Here is a 20,153-nt window from a genome sequence, read left to right as displayed (position 1 = left end):
ATTTATTGCTTAAATGATACTACATATAGTACACCAATAAATTCGAAAATATCGGAACAAAGTTTAAAAATAACATATTCTATCCCTAGTCAAACATTTGCCCTTCACTCTTAACATTCACAGTTGACATGTGCTAATTTTTCCCAGCACATGTAAATACTAACTACGGTATGCTATGAACCAATCTTCGTTATAAATTAGCCTAATTGTAGAAGGTTTAAAAGGCAAACGTTTAACTGCTTCGAAAATTTCCCAATTTTCACTATTTCTAGGAAAGTTTAATAAATAACTCCACTATAATAAAATCAGTGGCGGAATTTCAGGACAACATGAAAAAGGTCACATCCGTTTGGTTGGGCACCAATTTGATTTCCAGAAAGACTAACGGATACCTTTTTAAACGAATTGTAAGTGACAAGGCTCATTCTAATAACATATTTCGTGTCAAAAAAGACAGATAACACCTGTCAATTTATCGACCTAACACGTGTGTTCTGTAAGTAGACACCAGTTGCTCAAAAGTTAACTTTAACAACTGGTTAGTGAAGAATTCAAATTCCTATCAATAATAATCAAGGTCTGTCGATGAAAAACAAATCCTCAAAATATATTTATCTCAACCAGTCTATAGCTAAAAAGATTAAAAGATTTCTTGATTTGGTTGTTTTAATATTTCCCCAAATCACTGGAAATCTCGAAACAAACTCCGAGCAACCGTGGCCAGAGTATCAACTAGCGATGGATCACAAGATTAACATCTAGACAATTTTAGTTACCTTTAATTTCATTTTTGCAAAATAAGACCAAATTCGTTTGTGTTATTCTCATATTTTCAGGGTTGAGGGCATTGCAACAGCAAAGTTCATTGGAGGATAGGTACCTAGGACGCACTGCACTGAACGGGAAGAAAAGAGAAAGGAGACATGAACAACAATTATTGTAGTAGTGATCGTGGTAAAGTAGTAGTGTAGTATTAAGTTTAGAAGTAACGTAGTATAGCGATTTAAAAAGAATTAGATGCAGTGTTCATTTTGTAAGCAGAAAAAATAGTATGGTAAATATCAATTGGAAATTTCTAAGTATAAATTGTATACACAATCAGCCACTTTGTTTATGCATTTATCAATTATCATCACCTGAAGATGTTTTCAACGAAATACAAATATGGTCTATGTTAAATTGTATAATCTCCGGGAGGTCAGCCATTCCATTTGTACAATTTTGATGCAGCATCACATAAGAAGAAAGTTTACAGAAAATAATGGTGACAATTAAGCAGTACAGAATAAAGGCATTTTTAGGAAAGCTGTGGAACGGTCGATAGACGACACGGTATGAAATAAGCTCACCTTACTGCCGGAGCAGGTAAACATGCTATGTTAAGGTCGGGTATTTGTCATCAGAATGATGTTGATAATGATGATGATGATGATGATGATGATGATGATGATGATGATGATGATGTTGTTGTTGATGATGATGATGAGAGTGATGGTGATAAAGTATTTTCAAATGGACCCCTGAAGGCTCTGGAGTAGACCTGCTTTATTCACATCATGCTATCAAAAGATACGACCAAGAGGGGGGAAACGGAGGGGAGGGGGTTAGGGGGTTGTTATCATTGACGTCTACCTGGAAGTGACAATCTTCCAACTCACTACACTGACGGCTGTTTTGACCTGTCAATAGAAGATATCGAGATAAAGGAAATAATATTACACAAATGAGCGTTATATTGTGTACTTCAGTACAGATCAGTCCAGTCCATAGCAGGTCTTACATTTTTACAAAAGGAAGTTCAAAGGTATTGTCACGATTAAGACGAACCATGTACAATCAAGCATTTTATGACTGAATGTTCCGATTTTAACATAAATGCGTGACAAATTGTATAATGTAACGACTATGAAAGATTGCTTGATACAGATTCAGTGCCATTAACATTTGACTACTCACACTCACTTGATCCACACGATACGATGCTATATATACTTTCCACAGCTGATTCGTTTGCTATTGATCTATGTTTGCTACTTTTATAACTTTTAACCTATACGGTTGTTATATGAAGTATTAATTTTTGTGAAGGTCTACTTTTACGAGGTTGTTATGCCTTAGATGACTTGCATTACCAATAGGCCGTCAAACATTGAAACACAAAGACAAAACATTAAAGGATGTGATCAAAGATTTTTCAAATGCCTATCACGTACTTAGGTCAACAGAAATCTGTCAAACAAATCCTTGTGTTTCGAACTATTGCCGCGCGGTATCGTGACTTACACGAGCTGTGGTCTCTCGCAAATAACCAAATCCGAATGTCGGGCTCTACAGTGTATGTCAAAAAGGGAACATTGAAACACAAAGACAAAACATTAAAGGATGGAATCAAAGGTTCATCAAATAGCTATCACGTACTCAGTTCAACATATATCGGTCACACAAATCCTTGTTGTTACGAACCATCAGCGCGGTATCGTGACTCACATGAGCTGCGGTCTCTCGCAAATAACCGATTTTGTGGTTCTACAGTGTACGTCAAAAAGGGCAGTTAAACTGAATATTGCGCAATCTGCATTTCCTAGTTCGGCAGGGTAATTGGCATCATAGTTATTAAGAGCTATCTTCGACCAAATTGACACGTTAAGTTTTGTTCCATCAATCCATTCCCAGTGTCCCTCTTTCACCTCATCCGTCAGGCCAATAAAAACGTTGTTTTTGTCGATACCTGTAAAAAGCAAACGTAAACACAGTCATACTGAATACATATCACAAAAAATAAATGTATCAATAAAAGAGTTACAGCTAGCGCACCTCAGCTTTTTTCAACTTAAACGTGACCAATTATAATAAAGAAACATGTCTGCTGCTTCTGCACATGAAGATACTTTACTTGTGTTTGGTATAACTATGTTTAATATACTATAGTGAAGAAACAGTAAAAAAGAAATCTTCAACGCTAAATTAAATAAAAGACGTTAAGACTTGCCTAACGTGCTTCAGAACTTTGGATCTGGTTAGGATTTTTCACGTTACCGTGTCCACATACAATATTCCCACTGTGTTGTCACTTCAAAAAAGCCATGAAAGCTCCACTGTCGTCGACAAATATCTTATATGACCTTATAGCTGTTTTCAAGAACAGAAAACATCTTATTTAACATAATTAGTATGACCTGAGTAATTACACGGCCGTCAAACCACGACAATAAGAAAGTCGTTTATTTAAATTATGTTTGTTCCATAGCGTTATTACATACTTCTCATATATTTTCTCGCTCCTCTTATCTGAGCATTGATAGTCAGCACGAGTAGTCTCCCTTGATCCGTTTCGCATTTCGCTTTTGCGTCGTTCCAAGTAAATCTTCCTTTTACTTCATTCATGCAGATATTTCCGTCGTTGACAAATGTGTATCCTGACCTTTCACAATCTGAAACAGATAATTATTGATTTACTGAGTTATTGAAGTTATACCACTGCTTAGGTTTTAGAAAGACAGGTGAGCACAGATGACGTGTAAACTTTACAATTACATTGTATTGATACGTCAAAACCTTGACATCGTTGAATCAACCAGCTATTTTTCTGCCTTCAAGAAGTGATGTTTTAAGATATCAAAGTAAGAATTATTCACTGCTGTAAGTTTTTGCCCTCCAATGAAAGATCGGTTGAAGATATTGCTGTAAAAAACAGCATACTTTAGGCAAACATTAGCCTAATGACAACAACGGTATTTGTTGACCCCCCGATAACAATGAGAGGGCCGGAGCATAGAATGTTTTACACCAAAACATTAGCCTTGTTCGCTAGACAACACTAAATAACTCACTAATATCAGTCCTGTGCTGATTCGGAAAAAGAATAAGCAATAAGAATAAAATCCAACTAGTGATGTTAATCTTACAGAGTCAGAGGATTTTCTTCTATGTCTGCTGCATACATGACATTGGTGAGACAATACATTAATCTGCTGGCCCCACTTTTTAACACTTGGGATTTACATCACTTCTGTTTCTCCCTTATCTACACCTTCTATTCGGCGGTATCTCCACACGTTCTCATATGACTTTAGCTTTTGCGAGGATGTTAAATCCCAAATCAAGCAAACTTGTGTCCACCCAGCATCAATATCGTTCTCACATATAAACATAGCTTTGTATCAACCTTCTTTAATTTTGGTCCTTAACTGGTACATGAGTGATGACCTTTAGGGAAGCGATCATTTCCATATCGTCATATTGCTTTTGCACAAAAGAAATTCCACAAAACTGATAAAATTCTTAATTATTTTAAAACGATGATAATTCTATTAAAATATTCAAAGGCCACGTCGCCACAGGCCAATACAGAAAGACGTGCTTTGTGTAAATACCCTAGATGCGGTATGTTTGTGTACTCACCTTTTCACCCAAATACCTTGCCTAAGGTACTAAGCGGGGTATTCACAACCGGTCACATTATACTGACAACGGGTTCAGTAGCTGTTGCGATTACCCTTAATGCTGAACGTTAAGCAGTGAATTACAACTACCATTTGTTAGGACTTACGCATGTTTTGGTTTGGGAACAGAACCAAATATGCTTAGTGTTGCAATCCATTAGGTGCAATAGATTTATGTTGTTTGTTTTGTGACCTATGGAAGAGGGCAAACAAGCAAATCTCTAATTCTACAGAGCGTTCCCACATTAATCGCCTCTTTACAACATGCATTGGGGAAACAACACATATATTCTTTTATCAGTCCACTACTTGCAGGAATGAGGCTTTTCATTTTGTTTTATATTCATAAAATTGTGTTTATGAAACAGTTATGGATTATTCATAATTTGGAACATTTTGGGTCCATAATCTAGCAAATCTAAAAACATTTAGTTGATCTTTAAAATTATCGAAACTGTAAATACTTTCCAAATACTGCGCGTGTGAGCTGTCTATTCCCTATGTAGGTAAAGAGAGAGACACTTACTTGTATAACCTTTATAGACGAGACGTGGTACACTGAGTACAGCTGGTATTGTGTTGGTGGAGCCGATTCCCATGAACACGTCACATACGTTAGTCACCTTGGAGAATTCAAACATGAAGCAAAACACTTGAACAAGACAAAGTAGGGCACATTCTGACCAGGATGACGTCACTTTCGAGAAAAGCAGATCTCCACACATCTGGCTTGATTGACTGACCACTTGAGATTTCCAGGTTTCTGATGCAAGAATCGCCATTGTAATATCTGTAATATAATAACTCTAATTTTGTTATGACATCTTTCACGATTTTATGAATTATGGCCGAATTACTGTTAAAGTTTAAAAAAAAATTGATACCACAAGTACATGGTAAGGAGAAATATACGCATTCTCTTTATCGAGGCATTGTTAGTTGCTCAGCCGTGCCATTATTAAAACAACTTCTGTTTCCATTAGTCTAAGATTATAACATTGTACCATTAAAGCACAGTTTCAGTCCTATTGTGTCAATGAATTTACTAGAAAGATAATTACATTTAATGGTATGTGGAATTTATAAAACTCTAAACGATCGTTTGATCAAACGTGAGCATCGTCTCCTCAGGAAGTTCTATTAAAACACTTTACTTTTCCATTCAAAACACTACCGTACCTCTTACCAAACTAAGGAAACGCCTTCATTCTCTTATTATGAGAGCTTTCGGTTCCAAGGAAGGCGAACGACGATATTAATTTATGGTTTAAAGTGATGGGTGTTGTCACGAAGCATATTAGGATGGTAAGTGGGTATTTCTGTATTTTATATTATCTGTATTTCGTCCCGCTATTCACGGGTAAGCTATAATAGAAGTTTGGACTGACCACGCAAGTAATGCTCACACACAGTCATTAGCCATTGTTGCGTTAAGACGTGTGTCATTTTGAGAAGGCCGAAAAACCATCGGGACCACCTATGAAACAGGGTAAGTGTTAACTCTGATCATCCTACTATTCTATGTATACTTTTATATCTATACTTTCATATTTCGTCAGGTATTAGATCATTTAGAGTGTGCATGCATTGTATAGGTAGGCTAGGTGCGGGTGCGCGTCACTCATGTGTATCATGTTGTCGAGTATGTAGTTCACTGCTAAGGCGTGTGTACGTATGTTACAGAGTAAGATAACATAATTAGTAACTTGTATGTGTTAATCAAGTTATATAAAGCTGTTCGTTATGATATATCATGCTGGTACTACTTGTAGTATTTTATGTGGTCATGTTTTGTAATATTAAGTCATTAATCAGTTATTTTATACCTTGCCAGTGTTATTAAGGCATAAATCGTGGCATTGTTCAATATGTATACGGAGATAATTAACAATATATGTATGTACAAATGTTTAGGCATGCACACATTATTATAAATATATAGTTTTATAGCATAATGGTTAATTTTCTATGTATAATGTTATACCAGATATAATTATATAGTTTGAGCATTTTAGATAAAGTGTGCTAGTTTACATAATTGGTGCGCCAGCAAGCACGTAGGGGTCGGAGTGCCAACATTTATGGGATAGAAAGCTGGTATGATGCTGCGGCTACAGCTTATGTCATTCCTCGTCATCAGCAGATGATATCGGGTGGAAACTGGGAATGCCGGGAAGTTCAATGGTCATTGAGACAAATATTGTTTTCCACTGAGACCAGAATTGAACAGACATTCAGTGAGACACTTGAAGGAGATACAGCACATAAAAAGGCCATGAACTTTATATATATATCTGATAGTTTCATTGTAAATATTCATCAGTATGAATGAGTGAATGAGGTGTATGTATAATTGTGTAAATAAACTGTATATATGTGTATTCCTTGTCTGTTGAGCTACACCACCGTTCTCCTACACTGCAGATGTCGTCAATGAAAGAAAAACTTCCTAGTTTCATCGAGTTTAATGTCGAATTACGGTTTCCGCTTTTCTTGTTTTAATGACCTAAGTGATGCCGTGACGACATCCTGGAGAATCGGTGTTTTTCTTCTTTCTGATTAGATGACATGTTTCCACAGTTTCCAACATGACCAGTACCCATACAAAAATTACCTTATAGTAATGTTGATAAAGGTATCAGTTTTTGCTTGATATTTTCATTGAAAGTTGTAGATTATTTTCTCAGAAGAGCACATTATAATACGCAAATGGCTTAAGTGCAAGTCGGCCTACAATCGCTATACGTGTACGACACACATTGTCAATTTGTGTAAGGCAACTGCTACCTGTACGACTCGTATTCGAAATATATATACTACTCGCATTTTGCTAAGGATCACTTTTAATTTTGGGCATATATGAAAATAAATATTTTATTTGGTTTATACTGTGATTAATTTTGAAAAATTGATTGTTCTTTTAATTCATCAGCATGCAAAAATTCCAAAACTCGTGATTACAGTCGGTAAAGGAGCCACAGGAAAAGAGTTACCCTTAAAATTGGTAACAACGATGTATATAATGAAAAACTTGTGTGACGTCCATGAGCATCAATCACAGCTTCACAATGGTTGCGCATGCCCCGAATGAGATCGCGTATCCGGTTTTGTGAGATAGCGTTCCACCAAGCTACCAAAGCTGTTCCCAGCTCCTGGAGCGTTTTTGGCTGACCATTTCTGGCAAAGAGAGCTATCTGCAGCATGTCCCACAAATTCTCGATGGGATTTAGATCCGGCAAGCGGACTGGCCAAACAATGCGTCTCTTGCTGTTCAGTCACCCTCCATCTGGCCTAGCATTATCGTTCATAAGGATGAAGTCAGGGCCGATAACGCCAGCGTAAGGTCTTACATAGACATCAAGGATTTCATCGCAGTAAATCTGAGCCGTAATGGTACCATTATGGAAGACATGGAGACAAGTTTTCCCACGAAGACTTATGCCTCCCCACACCATCACTGAACCTCCACCATATCGGTCATATTCCACAACGTTACCTGCCAGGAATCTCTACCCATGTTGTCTCCATACTCTAACGCGCCTGTCGGTGAAGTTGAGACAGAATCTTGACTCGTCAGTAAAGATAACCGGTTCTAATTCCGGAAGAGTCCAAGTGCTGTGAGCTTGGGCCCAAACTTATCGGTCCCTAATATGGCGGACAGTTAATCCCCGGGAACTCGTATTGCTGTTCTACGTGACCTTAAACCAGCATCATGAAAACGGTTCCTAACTGAGTTGCTACCCGGGTACCAGAAGCATTTAGGAGGTCATTTCGTAAAGCTGTGGCTGTCTGGAACCTGTGATGCCGTGCCTGTATGAGCAAAATTGGTCTTCGCGCTGCGTTGTAGCCCTAGAACGACCCCGTGCATGACGTCTGGAAGGGTTTCCGTTAGTTTCAAAACGATTCCACATTCTTACCACCACACTTTGAGACAATCCAAGGTCTGCATGCCCCTATTTATTTCACCGTCATTTAACCGTTGTCTAGTTCGTCTTTGTGCCATATTAAAATAAAAACACCCAAACAAAGTTTGAGCAATGCCTTACTTAGCCTAGTTTAGCCTTTGAAAGGGGTGTACACGTGAAAAAGCGTGCACACGCTTTTAGGGTTGACTGAACATACCCACACAGGACGATTTTGAAGGCTATTATATTCGCCCAAAACAGTACGGAAGGAAAATATAATATCCTTTCTAACATTTTGATTTTGTTTTTCAAAATATAGATGATCCTTAGCAAAATGTTAGTAGTATATATATAATACATACAGCTGATCTCTGCAAGCCTTTATCAAAGGAAGATATTTCACTTCTTAGATACGAACATTTGCAGGTAAATATTTAGTTATTCAGGGTATAGACAGCAAGCATGACTGATCAAAGATATAGGAATATCTCGCATTGAAATATTTGGAGGTTAAAATACCGAGATAGAAGTTAAGTCGTAATAGTGAAATGTACATGTCAGCCAACGGAAATCAATATTGTTGCGAATATGTTAAAGGAAAAAAAGCATATGCTTTTGTGTTATTAAATGTACGGCGTTCCGCGGTTAAACATTACTACTTTAAGTTAGCTGTAGTGCTGGATGAACTTTGGATAGAACGTATACAGTAAAAACTCGATATAATGCATTTTTTCTTCCATCTGCCACTTGCTTACCGACAACATATCACAAGGTCATTTTTCTATTCTTTTTCTTAAGAATTCCTTTACATGTCTCCTTCAACTCATCACCAAAACCCATTATAACGCCAAACTTTCTCTGGACAAACGGTGGCAGAGTAACGAGATTTACTGTACAATAGCGACGGGTGACAATATGAGTAATTCGGTCGACATATATCAATACACACTGTGATGAGGCCATCTGCCATTTTCAAATATGACGAAAATCAGTAAGTGTTCCATACAATTGTAATTCCTAGATAAAATTGTTCCGGTCAAACACAGTGCATCTTAGTAATTGAAATGTGTAATTGTTTACTTTTGTTGAATGAAATCAACAGATATTTAACTTTAGAAATATGTGTAGATTAAGTAGATTTTGATATGTGATGGTTGATTTATATGAATATTAAGATGTCAGGGGGTGTTACCGTCCTGCTTCACATTGTGGCTTGTAAACAGTAGAGGTTTGTAAGCGCTCTAATATATTATTAAACCTGCCAAAAAATGTCTCTTGAAGCATTTGTCAGGTATGTATCTATGAATCGAGACAGTTGTCACTAGTGTTGATGTTTAAATACTAAAGCTATTAGCTTAAAAGCTTATTAAAACCATAAGATGAATTATTTAGTTGTGCAAATAATTTAGCAGAGCTTTGGTCTGTTCCGTCTTTTTTCGTTTTTGCTTTCGTTTTTTGAAAAAAAAATAGGAACCAAATTCAGACTAAAGGTAAACCGCTTCAAAAACAGGACAGCGACGAAAAGCAGTACATCAATTGTAAATATTATTTTTGAAATTCTAATCACTTCCGATGATATATTATTATGAAACAATACTTGCGACATACATATGTACATATAACGTTGCAAATACAATGATATTTATTTTGTCCCGTTTTGATTAAAAGCCTGTAGAAAACAGATCTACGACCAGTTATCTTGGTCTACCTAGACCGAAAATATCTCTTCCGGTTATGTTATTTATTTATCTTACCGCCCTTAATTCCGAGCTGTGCATGGTAAAGCACCTAATCGGAAGCCTCAGTTTCGTATTTCTTGACCGGAAATGAAGTATGTGAAAGTGTAAGTAGGAGTGTACGTAATGCCACCAAATAGTTATAGCGGTATTTACATTATTTCAAAAGGTTAAGCATTAGAAGTTAGATGGGTGTAAGTGGTGGAGAAATGGATGTATTTCATAACCAAAGGAAAACGATCCTACTGCATGTATTACTTACAATTAAGTCAGTAAAATGTTTTATCTTGATTTTCTTCACGGATTTCCTCTAATTGTTTTAAAAGTCATTTGATAAAATTGTATTATTACCCGTACGCATTCACAGACATGTTAAGACCTCTATTTATTGTTTCAGACTAGTTATTAACTTGTATCAACTATAGCAAACATATTAGGAACATTTATATACATGTGTAATACCTGTCTGTAGTAGTAATTACATGTGCAATACCTGTATATGATAGTATTCATGTGTAATACCTGTCTGTAATAGTATATATCACTTGTTATACCTATCTGTGATAATATATGTACATGTGTAATACATTGTGCAATACCTGCCTGTGATAGTATATATGTAATACCTGTATATAGTAGTAATTACATGTGTAATACCCGGCTGTAGTAGTATATATATTGCTGAGCATCAAAATTTGGATACACTTTTGTTAGGATTTTCCCAAGAGACTGGTCCTAACTCTGTGCCTCTTGTTTATTATAAAATATAACCAATAAATATTGAGAAGGTTATATAATGATTTGTATACAGATTATAAAAACTAGTAAACAGGGTATATAAGAAGTGGTTTACAGAGTATAAAAAGAGTGATATGCATAGTATACAGAGAGTGGTATATAGAGTATCTAATATATGGTATATAAAAAGTGGTAAACAGGGTACATAAAAAGTGGTTTAAGAGTACATATGGTGGTACACAAAGTATATAAAGAATGATATGCATGGTATACAAGGTATATTATATTTTTTTCTATATAGTACACCAATAGTGGTATACAGTATATGAGAAGAGTGGTGTACAGAGTATGTAAGACGTGGTAAACGCAGCATATAGAGTGGTATACACAGTGTATATATAGAGTGGTATACTCAGGACATAAGGAGTGGTATACACAGTGTATATATAGAGTGGTATACTGTACATTAGAAGAGTGGTATACCGAGTATGTAAGGAGTGGTATACAGAGTATAACTAAGTGATATACAGAGCATACAGTGTTAGATAGATGTACATAGTAAAGACAAAGTGGTGTACAACGTTGTATACAGAGCATATAAACGTTTACCACTTCATATATTCTATATACTACCTTTTTAGTCTCCGGGGGATTACAGGTTTGCACTCTGTACTTCTGTACTCGTTCACCTGGAGTAATACGATTTGGTGTACAGGGACATCTTGGGATGGAGTAGAGTAAGAAGTTTGTATCAGGATACTTTCCTAACAGTAGGTACATTCTGACATAATTGGTACTGTTTGCTAAATATAGAAATCATTACCTTTGGGGGACTATGGATTGCCTTGTAATTCTTTGCCTTGTTTTATAAACATGTATATATAAAAGTATATATAAAATATATACTATGTACACATAATACTATCTTTACATATTTTGTATACTGTTTCTATAATTAGTTATGCATATGAAATATCTCCTGAGACAGTTTTCAAATATATATCATCTACTTTGCTGAAATTTGTTGATTATACTGCAGAATACACTCGCACTATTGGATTTACCTCCTAAAGAGTCATTATTTATTGAGAAAGGGTATCCTCTATAATACAGCCTCATTGCATAAGGTACCTGTATATATCATTTCTATTATATATAGTGTATTGACTGATTTTCCTGAAGATAAAATGTACACGATACAAAATATATACATGGTATGTACACCATCTGAACATTATCGTATATTTCCAGTAAAGAGGAAAATAAGACATTTCATCTTCAAAATATTACCAATTATCCAGCAGTGGATAGTATAAGCAGTCTAAACTGTTACTGATCTTTATACCATATAATTTATTACAAATGTACCTACCCAAAAGGCTGGTCTTCCTTAAACCAAGTCAATGCTTCCCTCGGTCAAAAGTTCCTATACCTGGTAAGAGTCTCCAATGAAGGTTCGGTGTGAGTTGTTTATTCAATTTGCATGTTGATCGACGCTGAAAAAAACACATAAAAGGCACGGTAAAATTTATAGCATACACCGCTAAATGAAGCATGAAATACATTTCTACTTCCAAATTTGATGACGCATGGTGGTATTAAAGTATATATGCTTCATAAATTTTGTATTAGTCTTTCCTGTAATTAACAGGTTCAACGCCATCTTTCACGGTCTCATGGCTTTACAGTAAATTAGAAAAGTTAGGCAAATGAGTAGGAAGGATCAAGTACGTATTGTAATGGGTGAAGAATACAGATTAGAGCTGTCGGTTCCTTGTGCAAATAAATTGATCCCATCTAATGGTTGTCGAAACGTTTTAGGCCGCCCGGATGTGACGTAGAAAGAAGTGATTTATTTTGCGTATTGATTCTAAAGCGCGCCCCAATGTCGTATAAAGCATTTCTAGTTTATCCATTTCCTATCATCTTGGTTATGTGTAGTAAAAGTATATGGATGCTGCGTCAACAATTATAGCACACAGGGAAAATGACGCTTGTACGAGTTCTTGTCATTGATGGGAATATATTCAAAACGTATCTCTATATATACGTGGACATGTAAGTGTGTTTGCTCATAATATGAAAAGGCTAAGCCTAAAAAGAGTGTCGTTTTTGTTAATCTCTGATATTAACTTATTCAGAATGATATCAGATTAACTTATGAGATTTTAAGACAGAAATAACTAATTAGGGGAAACCGGGGTAAGCTCGGAACATTTTTATTAATGTCCGTTCTGGGAAGTATGGCAGCACGTCTGTTTTTGAAGAAATATTTAGCTTTTACTGTCCGAAGATCGGATGGCCGAACGAGCCCCGCCTTGGGGTAAGATGAGACAGACAGACATCCGTTAAAAAGCATGCAATGACATATTTCTCACCAAATGTGTTATGTGTTGCATTGGCCGAACTTACACAAGTATCATTGGCCGAACCTGTCCGGGCCCAAATTGATACTTTATATTCTTAAAGTACAGCAAAATGATAGTAAGTGCTTGGCTGGGGTTTTATGTATATTATTTGAAGCTGTCAGTGTGTTACACCCTTGACCGTAAAAAAAATAACAATTCTGTTTACAGAAAATTCGCGAGGTCATGATTTTCTTTCTACATGAACCTTCTTAAAAGTAAATTTCTCCTGTTTAATAATTATACCTTAGAGTTTTCCAGGCCATTTTTTCGTGTGAGTGCAAAGCCAACTAAACTGCTAAGATCCTTAAAGTTGTAAATATTAACTCAAGGATGAAATCATCAGGGGCGGCCAAATTTGCCCCGGTCACTAGTATGTAGATTTTGTATTCACAATATCGTTTTTGCATCGATGACAGCATTTTCCTCCAGTCAAAACTGAAGTAGATAATTGTTCTTGTGCGTGACTGATATGGTGGATCGGGTGGCACACTGAACAGCGCGCTCGTCTTAACCAAGATGGCCGGATTCGTGATCCCGGTCACCTGCCCGACCACGTGGGTTTTTTTCCGGATATTCCAGTTTTCTTCAGATACTTCGGTTTCGTCTCACATTAAGAATAAAATCCTCTGTGTGCTTCCGTAGAGGCACACAAAGAATGACTGAGATAAGTTGGGGACAATGTCTTCGTTATTGCTACAGAAAAAGTATATATTAGATATTTGACGATATATATAAGTAAATGTATTAAGATATCAGTTAGAAAAAAATACAGAAAGAGAATATTGTAATACTTTGATGTAACTGAGATTGTCATTATATCGATATATAGTCTCAATTCCTGTTCCATCCTGAAACATCGACTCGAACTTCAAATTGTATTACAGTCCCTGAGGTAAGGATGCCAAAGAAAATTACACAGTTTCCGTCTGTAACTACATAAATCGCGGTTGATTTCGATATAAATGCATTATCAATTGTTTCTTTTATTAATAGTGATGCATAAATTAACTATATAAAGACTATAACATGACTTTAAAAACTGTTCATTATTTCGTTCATATTCTCAACAAATGGTAATCCAAAACTGATGAGTTTTAGACGATGAAAAAATAAATATACACGTAGACCCATTGGTTTAATGCTGGCTCTTTTAAAAGATATCTCCCAGTAGAAACATTAGCATAACCCGGAAATGTCGATCAAAACCTAATAAAAACAGTTCAATTCTACTCATTACCATTTTTTTGAAATATATTGATATGATACAAAAATCAAATTATTTAATAAAAACAGCTTTTAGTTCCGGAAATGTATGAATCTTGCATTATGTTTCGTGAATATAATAGAAATCTTACACGGTAGGCCAAAAGTAACCAGCGTTACAACTATGACGTCATAATAGGGATGGTATAAACAATTTGACATGTGACATTTGAATCTAATACGAATGTCATTTGAATTTGACATGGTTCTTAAGAGAAAGCCATTCAAGGGTAATAATATATTAGTTGAATTATTGTGTATCTGTTTCCGTTTCATGCTAATTTTTGTATGCATATAATTACAAGCTAACACTTACATGGTGTATTACTTGTATGACGCGTTTTCATTGGATTCAAAACGGAAAGATCTGTAATTTGGAAAGGGAAGGTTTCAATTAATTTGAACGCCCAAGTTCGAAACTTAGTTTGGGTTACATTAGTAGAGAGTCAGTTGAATATTTTGGAGATAAGATGTTAATATCTGTTGTTATTAAGTCATTGTATGAAGCTGTTGACCCCAAAACAGTGAGGTCCTTAGTATTGGACATCAAATTGTTTGTTTGGGGTTTGACTTGAGTACAACAGCCAGGGTCAAATGAGGAAGGGTCCCAAGTGAGCCGCCACCGGAAAAAGAAAACAGTTAGACAAAACAGGAAACATCTATCAATAATACTAAAATAACAATAGGTTCGAATATATCCGTTTAATCGGGACAATGTTACTTTTAATGCAAATGAAGTACTGTGAACAAAACAACATACTTTATCCCCAGTCAATAACTTACCCATCACTGTTAAATTCCGTATTTGCTAAGTGTTAACTTATCCTTTTACATGTAACTACATGTACTAACTGAGTTATGCTGTGAACCAATAAAAGCTGTCATTATAAATTCGCCTTATTGCAGAGGGTCAAACAGGCGAAAGTTAAACTGCTTCGAAAAATTCCCTGTTTACACTTTTTGTATGAAAGTTTAATCAATATCCCCACTTCAATGGAATCAGTGGCAGAATTTCAAGACAGCTTGAGCAAGTTCGCATACGTTGGATGTCAGGACTAACTTGATTTCCAGAAGACCTAAATATAATGTTAAAACGAATTGTAAGTTTGATTTCAACCAAGACAGATGTACTTTTCAATTCATCCACCTAACACGCGTGTTCTTTAAAGTAGACACCAGTAGCTCAAACGTTCATTAACTTTAACCACTGGTAGTGAAGAATTCGAGTTCTTATAAATAAAGAGGTAAGGGCTGTCAAAGAAAAACGAATTCTTAAAGTTTATTAATCTTATTTGTCTCATCCCATCTGTTGCAATAAAAAGATTATCCTGATTGTGTTGTTTCATACAAATCATTGGTAAACTCTGACCAGACTCTGAGCAACCGGGGCCAGAGTTTCAAGTAGCGACGGAACACAAGATAAACATCAATTCAAGTTACATTTAATTTAATTTCCGCAAAATAAGAACAAATTGGTTTGTGTCATTCTCATTTTTTATCGTTGAGGGCATCGCAACAGCTATGTTCATAGAAGAAAATTGGTACTTATTATATACCGCACTGGACGGGAAGAACAGGAAAGGGAGACATGAAGGTGATACATCTGTAGTGCTATCCTCGATGCTCCAGGGGTTATGCTCACTTTCGCTCTTTGCACCCCTGAAATATGTCATAGCAAAATTGAAGGCACGCGACTAGCTATTTGATTCGTTTCAGGTTAAAAAAACTGACCGACCATTGATGCTGATACCTTTACTTTAAATATTGCAGAGGAGCAGCAACCGACTTAAAAGCAAGTCATTTGTACCGTTACAAGACCGAGAAATTCTTTTGTAAAAGGATCCAACTAGTCTGCTCGTCTTGTCCAAAACGTGGTGAACACTGAGCCTTCAATTTTGCTGCAACATATTCCAGGGGTGCAGAAAACATAAGTAAGCATAATCCCTCTAGTATCGAAGATGTGAAAGTGGTAAAGTAGTACTAACGTAATAAATCTATAAATAAGTCGTATAGCAACTTAAAGATAATAGATGCAGTGTTAGCTGTGTAAGCAGTAAACTAATAGGTTAAATATCAATCAATTCCGAATAAAAAAATGTATTAAAACTATTGGCAGGCTAAGAATAAACTAATTACAACCAAACATTTTATGACTGAGTGTGCTGGTTTTGAACAAATGTGTGACATACAATGTATTTTTAAATGCAACGACTATGAAAATAGTTTGATTCAGCTTCTGTGCCATCCATATTTTACTACTTACAGTACCTTGATCGACACGCGATATTTATTTTTCAGAAACGAATTTATCAATTTTTACACCTATTTTTTTACCTTTTATCCTATTAGATTGCAATATGATGCATTCATCTTCTGAAGGTAAAGTTTACGATGTTGTTCGGCCTAAGATGACTTTCATGACTTTCATGACAGGCCGTTAAAACATAAAAACAAAACGAAACAAAACAAAACATTGTAGATTGGAATCAAAGGTTTATCAAATATCTATCACGTACTCAGTTCAACATATATCTGTCACACAAATCCTTGTTGTTACGAACCATCAGCGCGGTATCGTGACTTACACGAGCTGTGGTCTCTCGCATATAACCGATTTTGTGGATCTACAGTGTACGTCAAAAAGGGTACTTAAACTGAGTATTGCGCAATCTGCATTTCTTAGTTCGGCAGGGTTACCGCCATCATAGTTATTTAGACCTATGTTCGACCACATTGACTTTCAAGTTTTGTTCCATCAATCCATTCCCAGTGTCCCTCTTTCACCTCATCCGTCAGGCCTATGAAAATAAATCTTGTGTTGATACCTGTAACAAGCAAAAATAAACTCAATCATCGTGAAGAAATATCTAAAACACAATACAAAATTTAAAATGATTATGAGTCCCTCTTTAATGGTTGGCTTTGGGGATTCAAGGTGACTTTTTGGATGATAGCCGGAAGTTGTAAAATGTACCTATTCGGGACTTTGGAAAATAAAGTGCTCTGAAGGAACATGCTTCCTAAGGAACTAAGGAACAGTCAATCATGTAACATATTTGTAAGTTAGTGAGTTGGGAATCAAATATTTTGTTTCTATAAGCTTTACGCTGAAACACTTCCCTTAAATAATAAAAACATTGGGTTGTTTTTACCTTTAAAAAGGAGGGAAATAAGAGGTTAATTTGTTTGTTTGGGTTATAAAAAACATCCTCGCAAATGCAAAGGTCACTTGAAGATGGGTGCCTAAGGAGACATCGAAAAGAACGAAAAATAAGGTAACAAAATTAAACAATTTGGGGCAGCATATCTATTTTGGTTTTTGAGTCACCTACATTGTACACAGGACACAAAAGAAACCATCGGTTCTGCATTTGTGTCTATTGGAAAAAAGAAAGGAAAAAAATGTCGTTTGCTTCTGCACCTAAAATTACCTTACTTATATTAAGTATATGTAAATCCTAAAGTGAGTCATCAAGAACAAAAAAATCTTTATTCCAAATGCTTCTAAATTGATATAGTCTGCTCTCCACTTAACTTAATTGAATGACGGTAGAACTTGTTTAACCGGCCTCAAAACTATGTATCTTGTTCGTGTGTCTCGCATTACTGTGTCCAGATACGTATACGAAATGTCCAATGTGGTGTCACTTAACATAGCAATGAGTAGCTCAACTTCCGTGGACAAAGTTCTTATATGGCCTTAAAATAGCTGCTTGTAAGTACAGAAACCCTTTCCAAACCAAAACTTTGCGATATCTCCTTTGAAATGGTCTTAACCTGTCACTGCACGGACGTCAAACCACGGCAGAAGAAAAGCCGTTTTATTTAATTCTTATTTATTCCTTAGAGTTATTACATACTTCTCATATATTCCCTCGCTCCTCTAATCTGAGCATTGGTAGTCAACACGAGTAGTCTCCCTTGATCCGTTTCGCATTTCGTTTTTGCGTCGTTCCACGTAAACCTTCCTTTTACTTCATTGATGCAAATATTCCCGTCGTTGACAAACGTGTATCCGGACCGTTCACAATCTGAAACAGATAAATATAGATCGACTGAGTTATTGAGGTTTTACAACGAAACTGCTGAGGTCAGGAATACAGGTGTATCTTCGGGTTAATTAAACAGCGACGTCGTCTTGCCATGTCAACACATTGTAGTATCAACCAGCCATTTTCTACCTTTCAAAGGTGATGTTTTAATATATGAAAGTAAGAACTATACATTCTGCTGTCGGTTGAAAATGTTGCCTTAAAAAGAGCATACTGCAAAAAACAAATCCAATAAAATAAAAAGGCCTGTAAATTTCTACGGCATCCGTTTCACTTCATTCACAGATAACAATTGAGTGTATCTTCCTCCATTTGTAAAATAACATATGACGAATTTAGTTATGTCGTTATTCAGCTGCCTACATTATTTTACTCATACACTTCATTTATAACAACAGTCTTTGGTGATCGCCCGATAATAATGAGAGAGGTCGGAGCACAGAATGTCTTACAACTTAATATGCGCTTTGTTTTTATAACACTAATTACATCACTAATATCCATACTGTGCTGGTTTGAAGGAGGAATAAGCACACTGTACCCCACTGCATGTCTTAAAATCTAACTAGTATGGTGACCCCTATAGAGTCGGGGCTTTTCCTTTCTGTATTTTTCATACCAGACATTGGGGAGACAAAACAGCTATCTACTGCCCCGGTTCAAACACTTGGGATCTACATCTCTTCATTTTTCCTTTACCTACACTTTATTTTCGGTGATGACATTTGTGGAAGCGATCATTTCCCTAACGTCCGTAATAATATTTGTTTTGCACAAACGAAATTCCACAAAACTGATAGAAGTATTTTTTGCAGATTAAAATTCTCCGCAGATCGCATTGGATTACAATTTTTCAAATATTGCTAATCCTATCAAAATATTGACCCCAAATTGTTATGAATATAACTAAACAAGCTATTGCAAAATCTTGGTTAAAATAGAAACCTATGATTTTTTAGATGAATGAAAATTTCAAATAAAAAATCCGACTCAAAGCAATTTAAACACGGTGGGAATTCCTCTTATCTTTGGCCCTCATCATGCTATATTCCTCCTCAGGTCGATACAGAAAGTCTCCCAGTAGTCCTATACAGAAATGACCAAAGCCCTTTCCCATAAAAAACTTATTCGGTTTTCTGTTGATAATTTTAAATTGATATAAACATATAATGATTCCTAAACTAGAACATTTCGGTAAAACCTAAATGCCCTTGCCGCCATGTGAAATTAGTTTCAGTATTTGATTTTCTATAAATCTTAAAAAAGCAATGGTAACCTTAGCCTTGACCTTTTAATCCTGAAACATGAACTCATCCGTGGTATTCTCTGTGTGTAAACTTTCATTAAAATATGTTAAGAAATGAAGTAGCTAGAGTGATGACACTGAATCGGTTGACGATTTTCTATATATACAATGTAGCAGCCTTAACATTTGCCTTGACTTTGGAACCCTGAAACACAACGATGTCCTAGGTACATGTATACTCATACTTGGCCTTTGTATTACGTTTGACAACAATCCGTGTATGAATGAAGTTGCTAAGTGCTTACATTGAATTGGGACTGGACGGACATGGGCAAAACTATTTCCCCCCCCCCCCCCCCCCCC

Source organism: Mizuhopecten yessoensis, unplaced genomic scaffold, assembly GCF_002113885.1.
Source record: "Mizuhopecten yessoensis strain PY_sf001 unplaced genomic scaffold, ASM211388v2 scaffold4033, whole genome shotgun sequence".
Classification (NCBI taxonomy): Eukaryota; Metazoa; Mollusca; class Bivalvia; order Pectinida; family Pectinidae; genus Mizuhopecten; species Mizuhopecten yessoensis.
This window is presented reverse-complemented; position numbering follows the sequence as displayed.